This window comes from Pezoporus flaviventris, unplaced genomic scaffold (genome assembly GCF_033815535.1).
Source record: "Pezoporus flaviventris isolate CSIRO_AGI_PZ_B2104156 unplaced genomic scaffold, CSIRO_AGI_Pfla_v1 ptg000031l, whole genome shotgun sequence".
In the NCBI taxonomy this organism is placed as follows: domain Eukaryota; kingdom Metazoa; phylum Chordata; class Aves; order Psittaciformes; family Psittacidae; genus Pezoporus; species Pezoporus flaviventris.
This window is the reverse complement of record NW_026892579.1, coordinates 36,891,159-36,908,015: the sequence shown is the minus strand read 5'-3', so window position 1 is coordinate 36,908,015 and position 16,857 is coordinate 36,891,159.

Genomic DNA, 16,857 nt, shown 5'->3' with positions numbered 1-16,857 from the left:
AGTTAAGGTAAGGGAATCAAACAATAGCTAAGATAAAAGTTTTACCTTTACAGATGTACCCAAATATCACAAATGGTCATGCTTTTAGTGTAAGAATACCTGCCAAGCTGTATATTGTTATATGTCTATAGTAAAGAAAAGAAAAGGTATGAGAATGAAGGACATTTTCTTCAGTAGTGACTCTTCAGTTCAGTTTTGGGTTTTTTCATCTTACAGGCAGACAAAAAGGCTCCAGGCTCATGGACATGGTTATACACCAAGGGTTGCAGCGGGAAGGCTCTCATGGCACTACCGAGGAACTGGGAAGTGAAGATGAGGAGTCTCCTCCACACAGCATGTTATTAGGCCAAAGGTGTGCGTGCTTGTTAGAGTTTCTCTTACCCTGTGCCATTCATTTTTTAAAAATCAAGCCCTGGGCTCCCTTGCCTGGGATCAGAATCACCTCACGAACCTGAATATTTCCTACAGTTTGTAGACCCAGCCCTTGCCCTCCAGGACTTTGCGGCCCCCAGGCCAGTCACACAGAAGCAGCAGAAGCTATTTATCTTCTCTATTCTGGAGTGGAATGGTATCAGAGGACTCCCAGTTTTGTGACAAATCAAGTGACAAGAGCAGTCCAATTAATGTCATCTGAGACAATGGATACCCAGCATATTTCCTGGGGTTTTATATTTTTCTTAAATATTTTTCTTAAATTCCTTTCTGAAGGAAACTCATCATACTGTGTATGATTTTAAGTCTTGTTCCTTTCTGCCAAAAGTCAGCAACACTGAAATCCAAGCTTGACTACCTAAGTATTACATATGAGGATTGCAGCCCCATTAAGATAAAACTTCCAAGGAGTGAAGCTGGTTGAGACTATTGCCCAGAGCAATCCCATCAGGCTTTCTGGTAAAGGTATATCTTCTACTTAAGAAAAACCACTATATATGCTTTCTACTTTGTAGCAAAGCTTTTCATTTTAATCTAGCTGTATTTGTTCCTGTGCTTTTATTCCAAGCAAACAAAAATGAATTCTTAGCAATCTGGGAATATATTTCCTAATGCCCTGTAGCAAATACACTTTTTTTGAGCAATACAGCCCACTGCAGAGGGAAAACGAACCCTTTATGCAGCAAGGAAAGACAAGTCCAAAATGGAAAAGTGCAAGAGATGGGTTTTGACCAAGAATAATTTCCGTGAATAGGAGTATTTTCTATTAACAGAGCAGGTAAGCCTAACTCCCCTCTTCCTCAGGTTTGATCTAAAGCAGGAGCTGCAGTATCTGGTCTCTCTGGAACTGAAGTGCGAGAAGGTCACTTGCTGACCTGGCCTTAAGAAGAAGAAACAAGCTTTTGAAACTTGTTTACTGACCCACCGTGTGTGTCGGACACAAATATATATTTTTTAATGGCTCCATGTGGAAAAGTGCATTAGCAGAATAGATAGTACAGCTGTATGAAGCAGCAAGTAAATCTTCATGAAAATATTGTAGGTTATAGCACTAGCATAAATCCTGAAAGCCCAGTCATCAATGTTAACAATAATGGAGTCCTATTGGTCAAAGAAGGTGGTGTCCACAACTACCATGAGGTGATTTTTGTTGTTCTACTTTATGGTCTAATGCACTGAATATAGAACACAAAATGCCACGGGACTGGGGGGCAAGAATGGGGAATGCACTGCCTTGATTAGCCATTTGTGTTACTTGCTTACTGCCAAGTTAACACTCCTCCCCAGGCCACATCACTCTGACTAGCATGTCAAGTGCGACTGTAGACAGACACCTGTATGCATGAAAGGATTTACAGTGCTACACCTTTGGACACCACTGCAGTGTTCAGATTAGGCTGCCTATAGGTAGGCACATGGCCTCATCGTGTACATCAAATCAGTTACACTGTGCTATTTTTGCAGGAGCTTTGCCTTTGAGGAGCAATTCAGAGTGCCCTCAGTTAGTTCTATTTTTAGATAAGTGAAGTACACGATCCCTATTTTTCATATTGTAGTTCAGTGGCTGGAACATTTGCCCAGGAGGTGGGAAACTCCTTTGGAGCCGAATGCCATTGAGCTGAAATGGCTGAAACCTATTTCCCTGCCATAACCGCAGCAGTTTGCAGCACAGGCAGAGGAGGTAAGGGCTTTTCTCTGTGCCTCCCACTGCAGCTATGTTACTGCAGAAAAGCAGTAACATAGAAAAGCAAGAAGTCACAGCAGCTCAGAAACTTGGAGCAGAAAACAGAAAGGGTCTTTGAAGCTCGGCAGTAAGTGCCAGCAAGAGTAGGAAGTCTTGGCTCTCTCCCACTCTGCTTCATTCACAACCCACAGGCAAAGTATGTGAATCTGTCCTGTGGGCTCCAGAAAATGAAGTAATATCTCTTCAAAGCTTGGTCACAACCTACTTTACATGCTAGAGGATGAGAATTCTGGCATTCGCTTCCATTAGGTTTGCAATTTACAGCAGAAGGAGGAAAACAGTCTAGAGAGCAGCTGCTCCCATACCTTGCTGGTGAGTTGATGCCTTGACCCCGTCTGACTGTATGGTCTTTATAGCGCAGCCACCTCCACTGACCATATTCCTTACAATAAATGTTTCTTTTGGACACAGTGCCTTATCTGACTGTTCCTGGGGTGCTGGGGGAAACTGTAACCTACAATAAAGTAGACTGATTCCTTGTATATTTTTTTAAAAGACACCTATATAAACAAAAGAGAAAAAAAAACAACTTGCTTTCTTTTGCTTAAATGTGTTATAAAAGCCTTTTTACTTTATAAATATAGAAATTCTGAATGTGACTAAGTAATTACACAAACACAGAGGGCTATTACATTTTCTTGCTATGAGAAACTCTGTAATCTCTGACGATGGACAGTTATGTAACAAAAGGTAGTGTTGATCTGCCTGTGTGTCAGATGTACACATACAACTGTGTACTACTGACACCTGGTACAATTTATAGGGTTTGATCAAAATGAATGGATCTATTTTACCACCTGGTTTTCTAGTATCGGTTGTTTTCACAAAGTTCAGGCAGAAAAGGGATTCATTTAGAGAAAGTTCATGTTGCCGTTAACAAGGCTTTCCTTCCGCTGATGTTTTTCATTTTTATTTTCATGTTTGTTTTTATTGAATGTTTATATTGCTATTTTCATTTCTGTAATGACAGCCCCTCTAAGGGAAGAGGAAATAAAATGTGATTAAACACCAGTCAGTCATTTTCTGATAATTTCTTTGAAAACTAGAGAACCTGACCTACATTTGTTTGGTGTAAGGTAAGATCCAGTAAAATGTAACTGCTCTCCAGGGTGCTGGAGACAACTGTGACAGTTGTGCTGCTGAGCATCTTTGTACAATTCTTTATGTGCAAAGACATATGGTTAATTTCTCACTCGAACTGGGCATAAGCAACTGTGAACTACTTTTGCTCATCTACGTAGAGATAGCAAAGCATCACTGGCAAGTGGGCTTAAATAATTTAGACTGAAGTTCTACTTTAGGAAGACCTGTGACTTTTGGAATCTAAGGGAGGATTAGCATCGTGTCCAGCCTGTTGCAGTGTTGGCTGACATGTCTCTCCACTGTTCCATCATCTCCCTGACATGCTTTTTGATGGCTTTTATGCTATTTGGGTTTTAAGTTGCATGTTCTGAAGTTGTACAAAGATGTGCTTGAAACTGAACAGTTTCGGTTCTGATCTGCATGCTGCAGTCCGCTCAAAATTCTGGCTGAAGCAGAACCATCTCTTCTTCATGGATGGCACATGTATTCGAATATTTTTTTATTCTGCAAATAGTTCATTTTCACTGAAAGTAGGGCTACAGCATAACAAATAAGAAATATCTGGTAAAAAGCACTCTTAATTACCTCCCTATAGTCTTTTCTCTGACTTGATAAATGTTAAATATTTCAGCCAAAAATCCTCATTTACACTGCACTTCAAATTCACAGTTGAGTTGACTCTGTACAGGGAATTTCCAGTACCGTAGCTCTCAGTGTAAGGTGGTTTTGGCTATTGAGTATATGTTTGAAAGGTTTCATGTTTCTGGAGTTCCTGTGTACCGTATATACTGTTCTTTGTCACTGATTCATATTGTGTTTGTTGTTGGCCGTGAACTCTGGAGATATGTTCTGACAATTGTACCATTGATTATATCACTACATCAGATTTTTACTGAGTCAAGGAATACTTTAATCAAAGAGTTCTTCTTAAAGGAGAAAAATTATTGAAGGAGTTGAAAATTAGCTATAAACCAGAGGTTCTGGAAACTGGTTTAGAATATCAGCTTTGAAGTGTGGCTTTGTTTGGATGCAAATAAACCTTTATGAGGTTGCTATTGTTACAGTCTGCCTGGAAGAAAATCCAAGATTTTCATTTGCACTAGTGTATATTTGTACTAGTGTCCTGGTGTAAGACTGTGACCTATGCATTATCCTTGGCTTCCTAAGAGATCATATTTTTCTGAGGCAGGAGTACAGGACTGTCTCTGAGTCCTAGCACCCTCTCATGTAAGAACATGAGGACCTCTGTGGGCTCAGTCTACAGAAACCACAAGGTGGGCTGTCTACATTATGATGTTACAATATTGTAGCCTGCATCACTGTGAAATGGAAAACCAGCCAGTCCCCTCTAACCTCATCACTAGTGTAATGCTGTGGTTGAGTTTCTTCAGAGAAGAAAACACAGAAATCTCAAAATTACATCAACTCATTTTAAGCACACATACAGCATTTGAAATCCAAAATAACTTGGTAATGCTGTAGTTGTTGGTGTAAACAGGATTTGAGTCAGAGTTACTACACGTGGTAATCAGTGCATACTAAATGTCTATCAGGTGCCTACGATGCATGGCTGAAATTTGTTAGCTTTGGGATTGAGCTGGGAGGGCACCCATGGGAGAGGTGTGAGGTAGGACCACAAGCAGGAGGCGGTGCTCACAGGGAAGAGGAACAGTACCTACATGACTTTTCCAGCAGAGAGGTGGCAAAGGTGGGACTGCTGGAAGCTGCTCTGAAAAGCCAGTTTTGCAATCTCCTGTGATTTTAGCAGGTGGCTTTGCTGAATTAAATTGCACAGTCGTTACCATCTTTCTGCATAAAACCTCAGTGATGATGTTATCACTGGACACTTTCCTACTCTTTTTCTTAAATTATATAAAAAAATATATATATAAAAAAGATTTCAAGTGTCTGTGCTTTCAGTAGTAATTGTGCTACCACCTGAGACACTATGCTGTTAGCACATTCAGTGCAACTTGTGTTATTCAATACAAAGAAGCCTAGGTATGACTCTTGATAATTACAGAAGAACATCCTGACACCTTGCTGTCACCATGATGGCTTTGCTGGATTCATACCTGTAGGAGAAATGAAATGCATTCCTATTTCAAACATGCCCTTATGCTGAATACATGAGCAACAGCAACAACTTGCTTGAAATCCCTAGCAAATGCATGAGTTATCCAGCTGAAAAGTTTAGACTGTGTGAAATCGTGATAATGTCTGAGCAACTTCCACACAATCAGAAGCCAGTGACATCCACTGGACCCCACAGAGGCTCTGGCACTTCTTGGTTCCAGTCATGATGTTACAGCTTTTGAGCTACACAGCAATTCCTAACGCCTGATGTCCTCATAACACACAAAGCGAGAAATGAAACTGCTGGCTGTTTACTACCATTTCCAATTGTGAATGAGTGTTCCCTGCCAAATATCTGCTGGATTTTTACGCTGGTGGTGCTTCAGAGTTGGCTTCCTGAAAGAAAAATATAGCGCAGGCGCTGCACTATCAATTGCATACTTTTTCTCAAGTAGTACAGCCTTTCGCTAGGCAACAATTAAAGTGTTCTCAAATACTCTGCTGCTGTGTTTAACTCTGCATTTTCTTTAAGGCACACATTTAGGCCATTTCTGTTTTGGTTAAGTCAGACCCCTCTGGAGTTACATATGGCTGCCAAGGACATGCACAGCAGGTAAAGTTTACTGATACAGATCTCCTGAGGCCCCTGGTTTGGCTTTAGGGTGAAGAAAAGCGAGTGTATAAGGCACAGTGTTTGGCTCAAATTTAGCTTTGTCTTTGCCTCTGGAGACCAAAGCAGATACAAACACAATTGAATACAAACACAATTGAATGTGCACTAAACCAACTGAAACCTGCTCCATGCCTATTCCTTTAAAACAGAAGAGTAGTACTGTGCTGAAGAAGTCCCACAGGACTCTCTCCCCTGTAGCAAACATCATCTGCAACCTCCTAGCGATTCCTTCCCAGAGGAATTGCGTACATATAGAGTCCCCAGCAAAAAAGGAAAGGTCGGATGCAAAACCCCTGGAGAGGAGTAAGCTGACACTGAAATGAGGAGCCATCCTAAAGATACAGGATGGTTCCAGACTATTACAATGATTTCAAGCAATATGTATGTTTTATTTCTGTACAATGTCCTTGAAACCATGTTAAGGTTACTTGTTAGTTTCAACCAGGAATAGCGGGTTAGAAAATCTGTGTATGTAGGCCGGTGTTAGTAGCAAAATTCGTTCTTGCACATTATTACACTTTTTTAGACAGTCAGGGAACTCAGGAAAAGTTAAAATGTCTTCAGACAGAGCCTTAGAAGTACTAAAGAGATCTCATAAAAATGTGAAATATTATTTTTATATATTTTATTTAAAAAGGAGAGTTTTGAGACACCGTTACGAAACATGCACACACACACATGCACATATATACATGTGCAAATACATACATAAATATGTAGTAGGTACTTATGAAGTAGGTTTTATGCTGCTTTACTAAAAAGCATTAATTGATGAAGTCATGTCAGCGGAGTCAGATAGCCTGTCTGAGAATATAAAAATCTTTCAGAGGCAAGGCAGAGTCCTTGTGCTGTGAGGTACAGAGCATGCTGGGGTCTGTTGATACTCCAACGTGCTGTCTGCTGCCACCCTCATGCTTCTTCAATAGTACTATACACAGCATGGAGTATCCACATAACATCAGGTGCCTTGATGCCCTATAGTTTCCAGAGACTGAAATCGGCTTTTCTTGATTGCAAGGCACAACTCTACAGTGTACATTATAGACCTGATCTCAGGCCCTAATCTTGCTGTGAGGAGCCCTGGTATGGGCACAGTACTTGCCTTTGTGGCTCCCCATGCAATCCAAAGGAGCACAGGAGTACAGGCATGTGTGTATGCAGGTCTGTCTCCACACCTGCATATGACCTGGATATATGTGGGTACCAGGACTGAACAAGGAACTGTAGACCACATCTCCAGTGAGCTGCAAATGCAGGGGAGAGAGGACAGAGGGGAGATGCCTCTATGGGCACTTGTGATTCACAGCATCATGACAAGAGTTAATTCCTATCTTAAGTGCACTTAGACCGCACTAAATATTTTACTTTTTAATCATATAAGAACCTATATTCCTAAGGTAGGCATTTTTATTTAGATAACCAACCTTCCCTCTTCATCCAGTGAGGAAGCAAAGCAGAATCTGGTTAAAAATCACTGTTATGTGGGATGAGGTCAGTGTTAGCAGCATTGGAACTGAAAAAGTCTCAAGCATTTGTCTTGTTGGCATTTATATTGAAATTTGTTTGATATTTGCATTTCTTTGTATTTCACTATGAGTCTAGGATTAAAAAGCACACTGAAGCTCAGCTGAATCCATAAAGCATCAACTATAAAAATTCACACTCAGTCAGAAACTTTGCAAAATTTTAATGAAGCTATAACTAAATTTGAAGTTGAGTTATCTGTGCTTTGTTCTGTGCAGCACTGCTCAAATAGAGAGGACTGCTACTGCTCCCGTTATCAGTAAACATGGGAGACACACTGAGCGAAATGTCTCCCTGTGGCATTCTAGATGAAGTCACCTTGGGGATGAATTCGATCTGTTAAACTCAGGTTTTTTAGTACTAACAGTGTAATTTCTTCAACCTACAGCTAGAAGGAAAAGACTTGTGACTTGAAGGCCAAGCTGTGTGAATTCAGTTTAGCAGTGGGGAGAGAAGCTGTGGAAGACAAACCTGCTCCAAACCAGATTCAGTTTTGATTTTTCTGAAACATTGGCTGAAAAAAAAAAATCCCCATTCCTAATCTGAACTAGATTTAGAAGACAAGACGAGGTCAGTGTATATATATATGGACCTGCAGCTTATCCATCAAGACTTCCATGAATCATACCCTGAATTTTCACTTGCTCCACTGGGAATTTTTTGATGCAAATGACCCTACATTGAACTCCATCCCAATCTGAACAAGTATCATTAGGATTTTTTAGTTGATATATCATCAGTAGTTTTCCTGTGGGTTTTCTTCCACAGCAGAACATCAAAATTTCTGGTGCAAACACCTGCAAGTCTTTAAATACATGTATGGAAAAAGAATTTGAAGGCTTTTCTTTTGAAGTAAAATTTCTAAATTGAAATGGAATGTGCATTTGAAATATGTGGCAGTAATGAGAATGAGTACTTTGAAAATGCTATCCCTGAAATACCTTAAAAGAAAGGCATTGCCTTAAAAAAAAAAAAAATTAAAAAAAAAATCACCCCCCCCCAAAAAAAAATGAAAAACCCCACAACAAAACAACCAAAAAGACAGAAAAATATTTTACAGATATTGGCCTCCCTCATCAAGGTAACTTAAAGGTCATGCACCAACACTTTTTAATTTTCATCTTTTGAGTGACATAGCTGAGTACAAATGGCCTGATTTTTCAGAGCTGTTAACACCACAAGTAGTCACAAAACCAGGTGTTTCTTCTCGAAGTGCCAGTCATGCGAGAGTAAAGCCTGAGAAGACTGGAAGTAAATAAAGGTGTCTCTTTTACGCTCTACAATGCATAGATTATATATATATAATATATATATATTTATGCTCATACTACAGTGCATAGATTCTTCAAAATTATTTCTCAGCCTTCCAGGAATATAAGAATGGCAGAACTTAAAAATGTTAGTGCTGAGTAAGTAAACCTGACCAGACTAAGGGAAAGCTTCACGACTATGTAGATAAAGCTGTTCAGTAAATACTTCTACCTGGAGACAAAGAGAATCAAGAGCAATTAAAATAGGCATGATTGAGCAACCATCCTTGAAAGGCTGACCTTGAATTTCCTTTTCATGTTCACTGGAAATTATTGGCGAGCCAGGGTGAAAGAACAAAACAGTGTGTGTTATTTTGCTGGGTTCCATGTTACCCTGGAGAAAAAGCAGATCTGATACACTATAAACATTTGGCAAGAATACAATGACCAGCTTCTGTTAATGTGTACAATGGTCAAATGGGATAAAGAGCCCCTGCCCATTTACAGAAGTTACTCCTGTACTGTATATGGGATAGTCATATCAATATCTTGTCAATTCCATTGTTTGTATTGCATCTATTTTGGACTTAAATGCCATTGATCTGCATGTATCCATCAGATCACACGAGTGTTTTTTTCCAGTTCTCTCACTGTACAGACCACTGTGCCTGGATTTGAAAAGGACATTGAATGCAGGCAGGCTTTCACAAGTTAGTTCAGGCAGTTTGAATGTGTCCTTTTTATAAAGTACAATCCATGGCTAAATCACTTACTAAAGACAGTACGATAAAATGGGAATAAAATATAACATCTACATGGTTTCTATATGTACAGTCAAAATAGTTTAGAGAATGTAATATATTAACATTCAGAAGCAAGTTAACGAGGGTAGCAGACGTACTGGATTTTCTAAGACTATTCTAGCATGTTTGCATTGCTTTTAAATCACAAAAATTGGCAAACTTCTGCAAGAAAGAAAAAAACCCTGTGATTTTAGAGGGACACATAATCATAACATTATTTTATGGACTGTATTACATTGTAATCAACTGGAAGGACTTGTAGGTATTAAGGCTGAGTGTGTTTTCTTATGATAAACACTTGTCAATATAACGCTATCTTGTGCCTGCTATATCTTGTTTCCACCATGACCTTTCAAACCACGTGCATGTTCTTTTCTCTCCCTCTGAGAAAACCTTAACAACATTCTAATCATCATGAAGAGCAATTAACTGTCTTCAACCAGCTGTGCTACTCAGCTCATCTGGGAATGGGATAAAACCTGCACCGTAGCGTAGATCCACCCATCCAGGCATGGCAAACAAGGCTAGCACAGAGCAGTTTTTAAATACGAAAGACTGGCACTTTGACAAAGTTTGGAAGCTCTGGGTGAAGTGCAATGGTATCTCTTCTAGTATAGAGAAGCCTCATTCCTGCTTGTTCTACATTCTCTGTAAGATAATGTATAAGTTTTTATAAAGTGCGTTTAAAGGTCAGCATTTGAAGAACAGCACTATTTGTTGACATCATTGCAGAAAGCAGCCTTGCTCTCACTGAGCAAAGCTTTGTGGCAGTGGTATTCTCAAGGAAGAGAAATGGTTTCTTGAACGTGCAGTTGCTGAAAGGGCACTGCAGGAACTTTCAGAAACAGTAGCTGGAAATTAATTGTATGAAGTTTTATTTGGCTTCTTTGTTTTTATAATCTGTGGTAAAATATGTCATGCCTCAATTCACTTACACAAAGGTCTTGCACATTTTGGTATTTTTCCTCTCTTAACAAATTAAACAATAATAAACATGGAACAAGTAAAATTAACCTGTATCTAGAATGTTTTAATAGATAAAAATATGGAGGCAAAAATTAATAGAGTAGTTAACAGTTTAAAACAGTATTTTGAGCTTAAAAAAATCAAGCTGGTGGTATGCTCTTTCCTGATATCATCAGGGGTTTTGCTCTATACAATTGGAAGTATGCATAAAAGAGGTGTATCTTCACTTTTCACATATGTGTACTTTGAACAACAAAACTATTTTTTGTTTTGGTTCTATGTGGTCTTTTTATTAGTTGCTCTGAACTGCCTTGCAGATTGTTGAGAAGTGTAGACTAGCTAAATAAAGTGTCCAAATACCTATGCTGAAAATGCAAATATAATCGACTTATAGTTGGACTGATCCTACAGAAACTTATTCAGTTCTCTGAAAAACACAGTCTTATTTAGATGTTCCTACATAAAATGCCTAGAAAAATTTGTTGACATTAATATAATTTACACAGATATGTGAGTTATGGTTTTGTGAACTTGAATTAATCAGCTGATGGGAAGTGTTGAATTCTTTTTGTCAAGTTTGAACCTTTGTCAAATTGCAGAATGCTTTTCCCCACCTCTTTGCTTAGCCTCATGCTATAAATTTTCCAGACATTACTTATTTTCACTGACATTTTCTGAGAAATAAGCTGCACATTCTGACCCATGTGCAAGCTTAGGTACCTACAATTTAGTCTGTGGGATCCTCAGGACATTTTTCTTTTGCAGCCTAATCATAGGTTTAAACACAGATGTATGAAGTTGTTTTGAGTTCACCCAAACCTTTGCCTGCATACATTATAGTAGGAAGCCAGCTGCAAAGTATTCACCAACTGTCAGAAGTACATCTCTTTACACAATCTACCTTTCATTAACTATTGAAGCTCAAACTGCATGTGAACTAAGACTAAGATTTAGATTGGATATAAGGAAGAAATTCGTTACTGTAAGGGTGGTGAGGCACTGGAATGGGTTGCCCAGGGAAGTTGTGAATGCTCCATCCCTGGCGGTGTTCAAGGCCAGGTTGAACAGAACCTTGGGTGACATGGTTTAGCGTGGGTTGTCTCTGCCCATGGCAGGGGGGATGGAACTAGATGATCTTAAGGTCCTTTCCAACCCTAACTATTCTATGATTCTATAAGATTAGCTCTCAGTTAGCCAAAATAAAAACAAACAAACAAACCAAACATAAAAAATGGTATACTTTTCAGTGAAATTGTAATTCAGAAGATCTCCAAAGAAACAGTTTAAAAGAACTAGGAAAAGGTAAGATTAAAAAAAATGAATGAGGGATACTTTAATATGAAGGAGCAGGAAGATCCAGAGCATATTATATGTAGTCGAGAGAAAAAAATCTGGTTTTATTACACAGGGAACCCAGAGTGTTATTGTTGAAGCCGTTCAGTTGTTTAAAAATGGGGGAGGGGTGGTTGCTTATATTTTTTCCCATTTTGAAATAATTGCTGTAGATTTTTTAAAATATTTGAATGGATTTTGTTGGGAACATTTTTAGTGAAAACAGTAGAGCTTCTTCTGAGACAAATCAGTCTGCTGCAGAATCTGCTAGGACACTTGAATTCTATGGAGCCAAAAGCATGAAGGATCCATTGATAGCCAGAGGATGAACTCTCTGTCTCCTTGAACAAATGGAACATATTCTGCTTAGCAAGATTTAGGAGGCTTGAACAGAAAGCAGCATATCTCCTGCGTGCTGTGGGGAACAGCTCCACATCTCAGTGAATAAAGTGTAACAGCCATCTGCTTGGCCAACTGAGCTGATGGCCTATGGAATAAATTGCTCAAGTTAGAGAATCATACTTATATGCCTGTGAGCTATAACAACTCATATCCTGTGTGGGGTGAGGACATGCTCACTGCTGAGTTATATGAGCATAGCTGGAGATGAGATGAAGCCCATGGACAGCCAGCTGCACAAAATCCACAGGCTGTTGCTTTTCATTTCTGTAAGGTGCTGCCAGAAATGAAGGACTTCTTGGATGTACATATCTAACATACTCACTCCAAGAGAGTGGCACATAAAAACCTGAGATTCCTTTATTTTTTGAGAACCTTGTGTCTAAGAGACTGTATCTTTATTTCCCTCATGGATAGACAAATCTCAGTCTTTCAGGTTGCTGGGAAAATGAGATTTGACTGCATGAAGGAAGCTACACTAGGTCACCTGGGTGTAAGCAGAAACAAGTTGTCTTGATGATTTTGGAGTCCGTTATCACACTTCAGTAAGCCATTCTAAATATCAGCCCATCACATTAAGACAAAGCCGAACAATAACCAATTACTCTGCAGCCCTGTGCACTGACCTGCTTCTTTTACAACAGAAGTGCCTCCTTGTGACCGGCAATAGTAAAGGGTCTGCAAAATCCAAAAATGAGACAGGTAATACATTTTGACTGAAGCACCATTGCCAGTTCTTGTCAAATAACAATGTCCTACTGCCTTTATGGAGCCTGGGTAATTACAGACTTTGGATATGAGCTCTTGGTTCAGGTAATAGAAAAAGCTGTAAAATAATGGTGGAATAAATTGCTTTGCTGTTGATTCAGATAAGTGAATGTCATAACTTTGCAAAAGTTGTGGAAGGATCAATTCCATAGTTACACAACACCTCACAAAACAGTATCAGAAAGTCCCTGAATGAAGATCTGTTCCACTTCCAAAGGTTACTTTTTGGGACTGGATAAATACCTTTCAGAAATTTATGAATTGCATTCTGGCTCAGGATACTAGTCCATGAACAGCCACCTCCTTAGACAAGGATGCAATCTAAAAGGATGCATATGTAAAATGACATATACTTTGGAATGGCAGTGAGCATAGAACTGCTACTTATGAAGCACAGCTCTCACTGTCAACATGATTAATGTGCTGCCCTTCTTTGCGAGACAGACCCTTTCTGACTCACTTGCTGACTTATCTCATTGTGCAATCCTGAGAACAAAAAGGAAGGTAGTTTTCTTTCTGGACATTGTGAGACTAATTTAGACAGGTTATTTGAGATGTTTCCACCCTAGCTACCCCACCAATAAAATTCATTAAGATCCTGAAGATGATAGTTTAGAGGGCAGCCTGAGCATAAACTTTTAGGATGCTCAGAGGCAAACTGCTCACCTCCACATGGTGAGGTGTTCAAATGGCCATATGCAAAAGGGAAATGTCAGAAATATCAAGAAGGAGAATTCATGCTGTTGAGAAGAGTACTTAACATGCAATTTTTACAAAATGAGGAGAATATTCAGTCACTGAGAAAGCCTAGCAGGAAAATGGCCAATTTAGTTTCTAAAATGCAAGTAGCATGTACTGAATGACTACTTTGTTCATTCATCATGGAACATGCACTGCTTTAATGAATTTATTCAGCAAAAGCACAAATGAAGATTTCTGAAATGCAAACTGTTGTCTTTAAGATATGTCTCACCTATGATCACTAGGGTGGACAAATATTTGTAATTAGGAATGAGAAGAAATACATGCTTGAGGCAAAGCTGAACATGTATGAGAGCAAATCGTAACAGCATGCAGACAGAAGACTTGATTTTCACTTTGAGAGCAATCAGCTCTACAGGATGCTCTGTATGGATTAGTTTGTGTTTGAGAAACTAAGGATGCAGGTGATCTGGATTTATTTTATTTATTTTTAGAAGGTACCTAGTTTGTATCACCCTGGGGTTTGCTCATTGATTGGTGAGATTTGTTTATGGGGAACAAAAAACTGGAATAAAAACTGATTGCAAGCACAAAACTGTAGACTGTTCACAGTGTGCAAAAGAAGTGCTAAAGCAGAACAGCATGGCTAAGTGAGGACAACAGAAAAGGAACAGAAAAAAAGAAGTTGACTGAAGATAGTGTTATTTGGTGGTAGCTGAGAGGGTTTTTTTAGTTTAGCAGTTGAGAAAGGACCATCAGTGCAACCCATGAGATAGGGCCATGTTGTACATAAATAAATCTACAGAGATAATTCATAATAGCATCTGTGTATGCAAAAGTATGTTGGGGCTTCACTAGAGTTGATGTCTAACAAAAGATTCATATGAGATAATTTAACCAAATTTTCCTTCAAAGTGACAGCTGGTTTGCTTTCCCTTGAGGCTATGATACACTACATTTTTGTTCCTCATGAGTCTTGTCAAAAAACTAAACCTAAAACTTAAGTTCCCTGTATTATCACTGAAGTAAAACCCTTTCCTTTTCATTCTTTTCATGTCTCCAGTGGGAAATTACAATAAATACCCTTCCACAGGAATAAAACCAGGACTATGAGTCATTAAAATCTTTTAAATAAACTCATGTCTTACTTCAACAGTGGCTTACCTTTAGAAGCCCTGTTAATGTCATCTCATCTGAGAAACACATAGCTGACCTGTTTCTGAAGCAGTATCAATCTAGCAACATCTGTGTTAATGTAAAGGGAACAAAGCCGAAACTAAGCTTCCTTTAATAATCAACTTTATCAACAGTGAGGGCCAGGTGTGCACAATAAGTGGGTTCCTCAAAATGAGCATCTTTTCTGAGCACTAGAAAACAATAAATAATAAATGAATGCAGATTCAGTTCTTGTCTGACAGGAGTACTCTTATTTTCAGTCTTGGTTTTAAAGAACATTAAAATGTAGTCTAAGCACCTAGAAAGAAAACATCAACAAAAAATCACAAAGAAAATCAAACCCAAAATAGAAAATGTTCCTAAATATATAAACCAAGTATAAATACCAATGAGATCTTTGGCATTTGCCTCTCTTTTATATATATATATAAAAAAAATATTGAAAACATTTTATTTGGACTTCTGTAAGGTCTTTGACATGGTCCCCCAAAACATCCTGGATTTGATGAAAAAGTTGTTCAGTGGATGAGGTCACATCCAGAGGGTAGTGGTCAACGGCTCAATGCCCAGCTGGATATCAGTGCCCAGCTGGATATCAGTGCCCAGTGGTGTCCCTCAGGGGCCTATACCAGGACCAGTATTGTTCAGTATCTTCATTAGCGACATACACAATGGGATCAAGTGCACCCTGAGCAAGTCTGGGGACACCACCAAGAGTATTAAAACACAAAATCTATAAACATTGTTTTATAAAGGGACACCTAGCTTTTCTTTTATAATTATCATCATTTGGCTATCTTTTATGAGATTTTGCAGTCAACTTTATAATTTAGGACCTCTACAAGAAGCTTAAGAGCAGAAAAGCATGCAGAATATATGTTTTTTTTGTGGAAGTTCAGCATTTCACTGCTGATAGATAGGGTTCTCACATATTTATTTAACAAAGCTGAACTAAAATGAAGTTTTCCTTAACTTCCATAAGTTGGTGAAATGACATGATTGCTCTTTTAAATCACTTTTTGAGAAATTTCTTTATCGAACAGTATTTAAATGTATTTCAGAGTTTTAAAGGATGATCTGAAAGCATTCATTCTTGCTCAGAAAACAGTTATGTTTGATTAGAAGATTGTAAATTGATTGAGAAACAGTTGGATAATTGTCCCTGTTGTTCCAAATCACTTGTGGAAGTCTGTTTTTTCTGTGGTTCAAGGAATAACCTCACACTGGTCAAACTGTACATGACTGTAAAGGATGACATACAAGTATGGCCTACAATGAAATAAAGATCTGAGGGGCAGAATAACCAGTTAGTCTGTTCCAAAATCTTGAATTTTTATTTTTTTTCATTTAAGTACAAGCTCAGTTTGGTGTCTTAAACCATGGACTTGAAGCACAGTCAGTTACCATGGCAGATCTGGGAGCTCATATATTGAAAATCCCTCTATTGTTGACTCCTTATTAACCTATTTCCATTCAAAATAATGAAACAGGTTAATTAATTCATCACTGAAAATGTTTGACCTAACTTGTCTGACTTTGGTCTGTGAGAGTATAGGATCATCTACGGAGTCAGATACATCTAGAAAATGGTTTTAAAAGTTGCGTGTTTTCTCTCCACTGCAAATGTTCATTTCTCTGTACTAAATTCCTGTTCTGTTAATATTCTTCCAAGAGGTGTCATACTGAAAGGCATTATTTATCTGTTGGCCCTTGGCTTTGAAAGCCACAACCAAATGCTACAATTGTAAGGTATCCTGGTTTCAGCTGGGATAGAATTAATTTTCTTTCCTAGCTGGTGCAGTGCTGTGTTTTGGATTTAGTCTGGGAATAATGCTGATAACACAACAATGTTTTAGTTGTTGTTAAGTAGCACTTACCCCAATCAAGGACCTTTCAGTCCCTCATGCTGTCAGTGAGGAGGGGCACAAG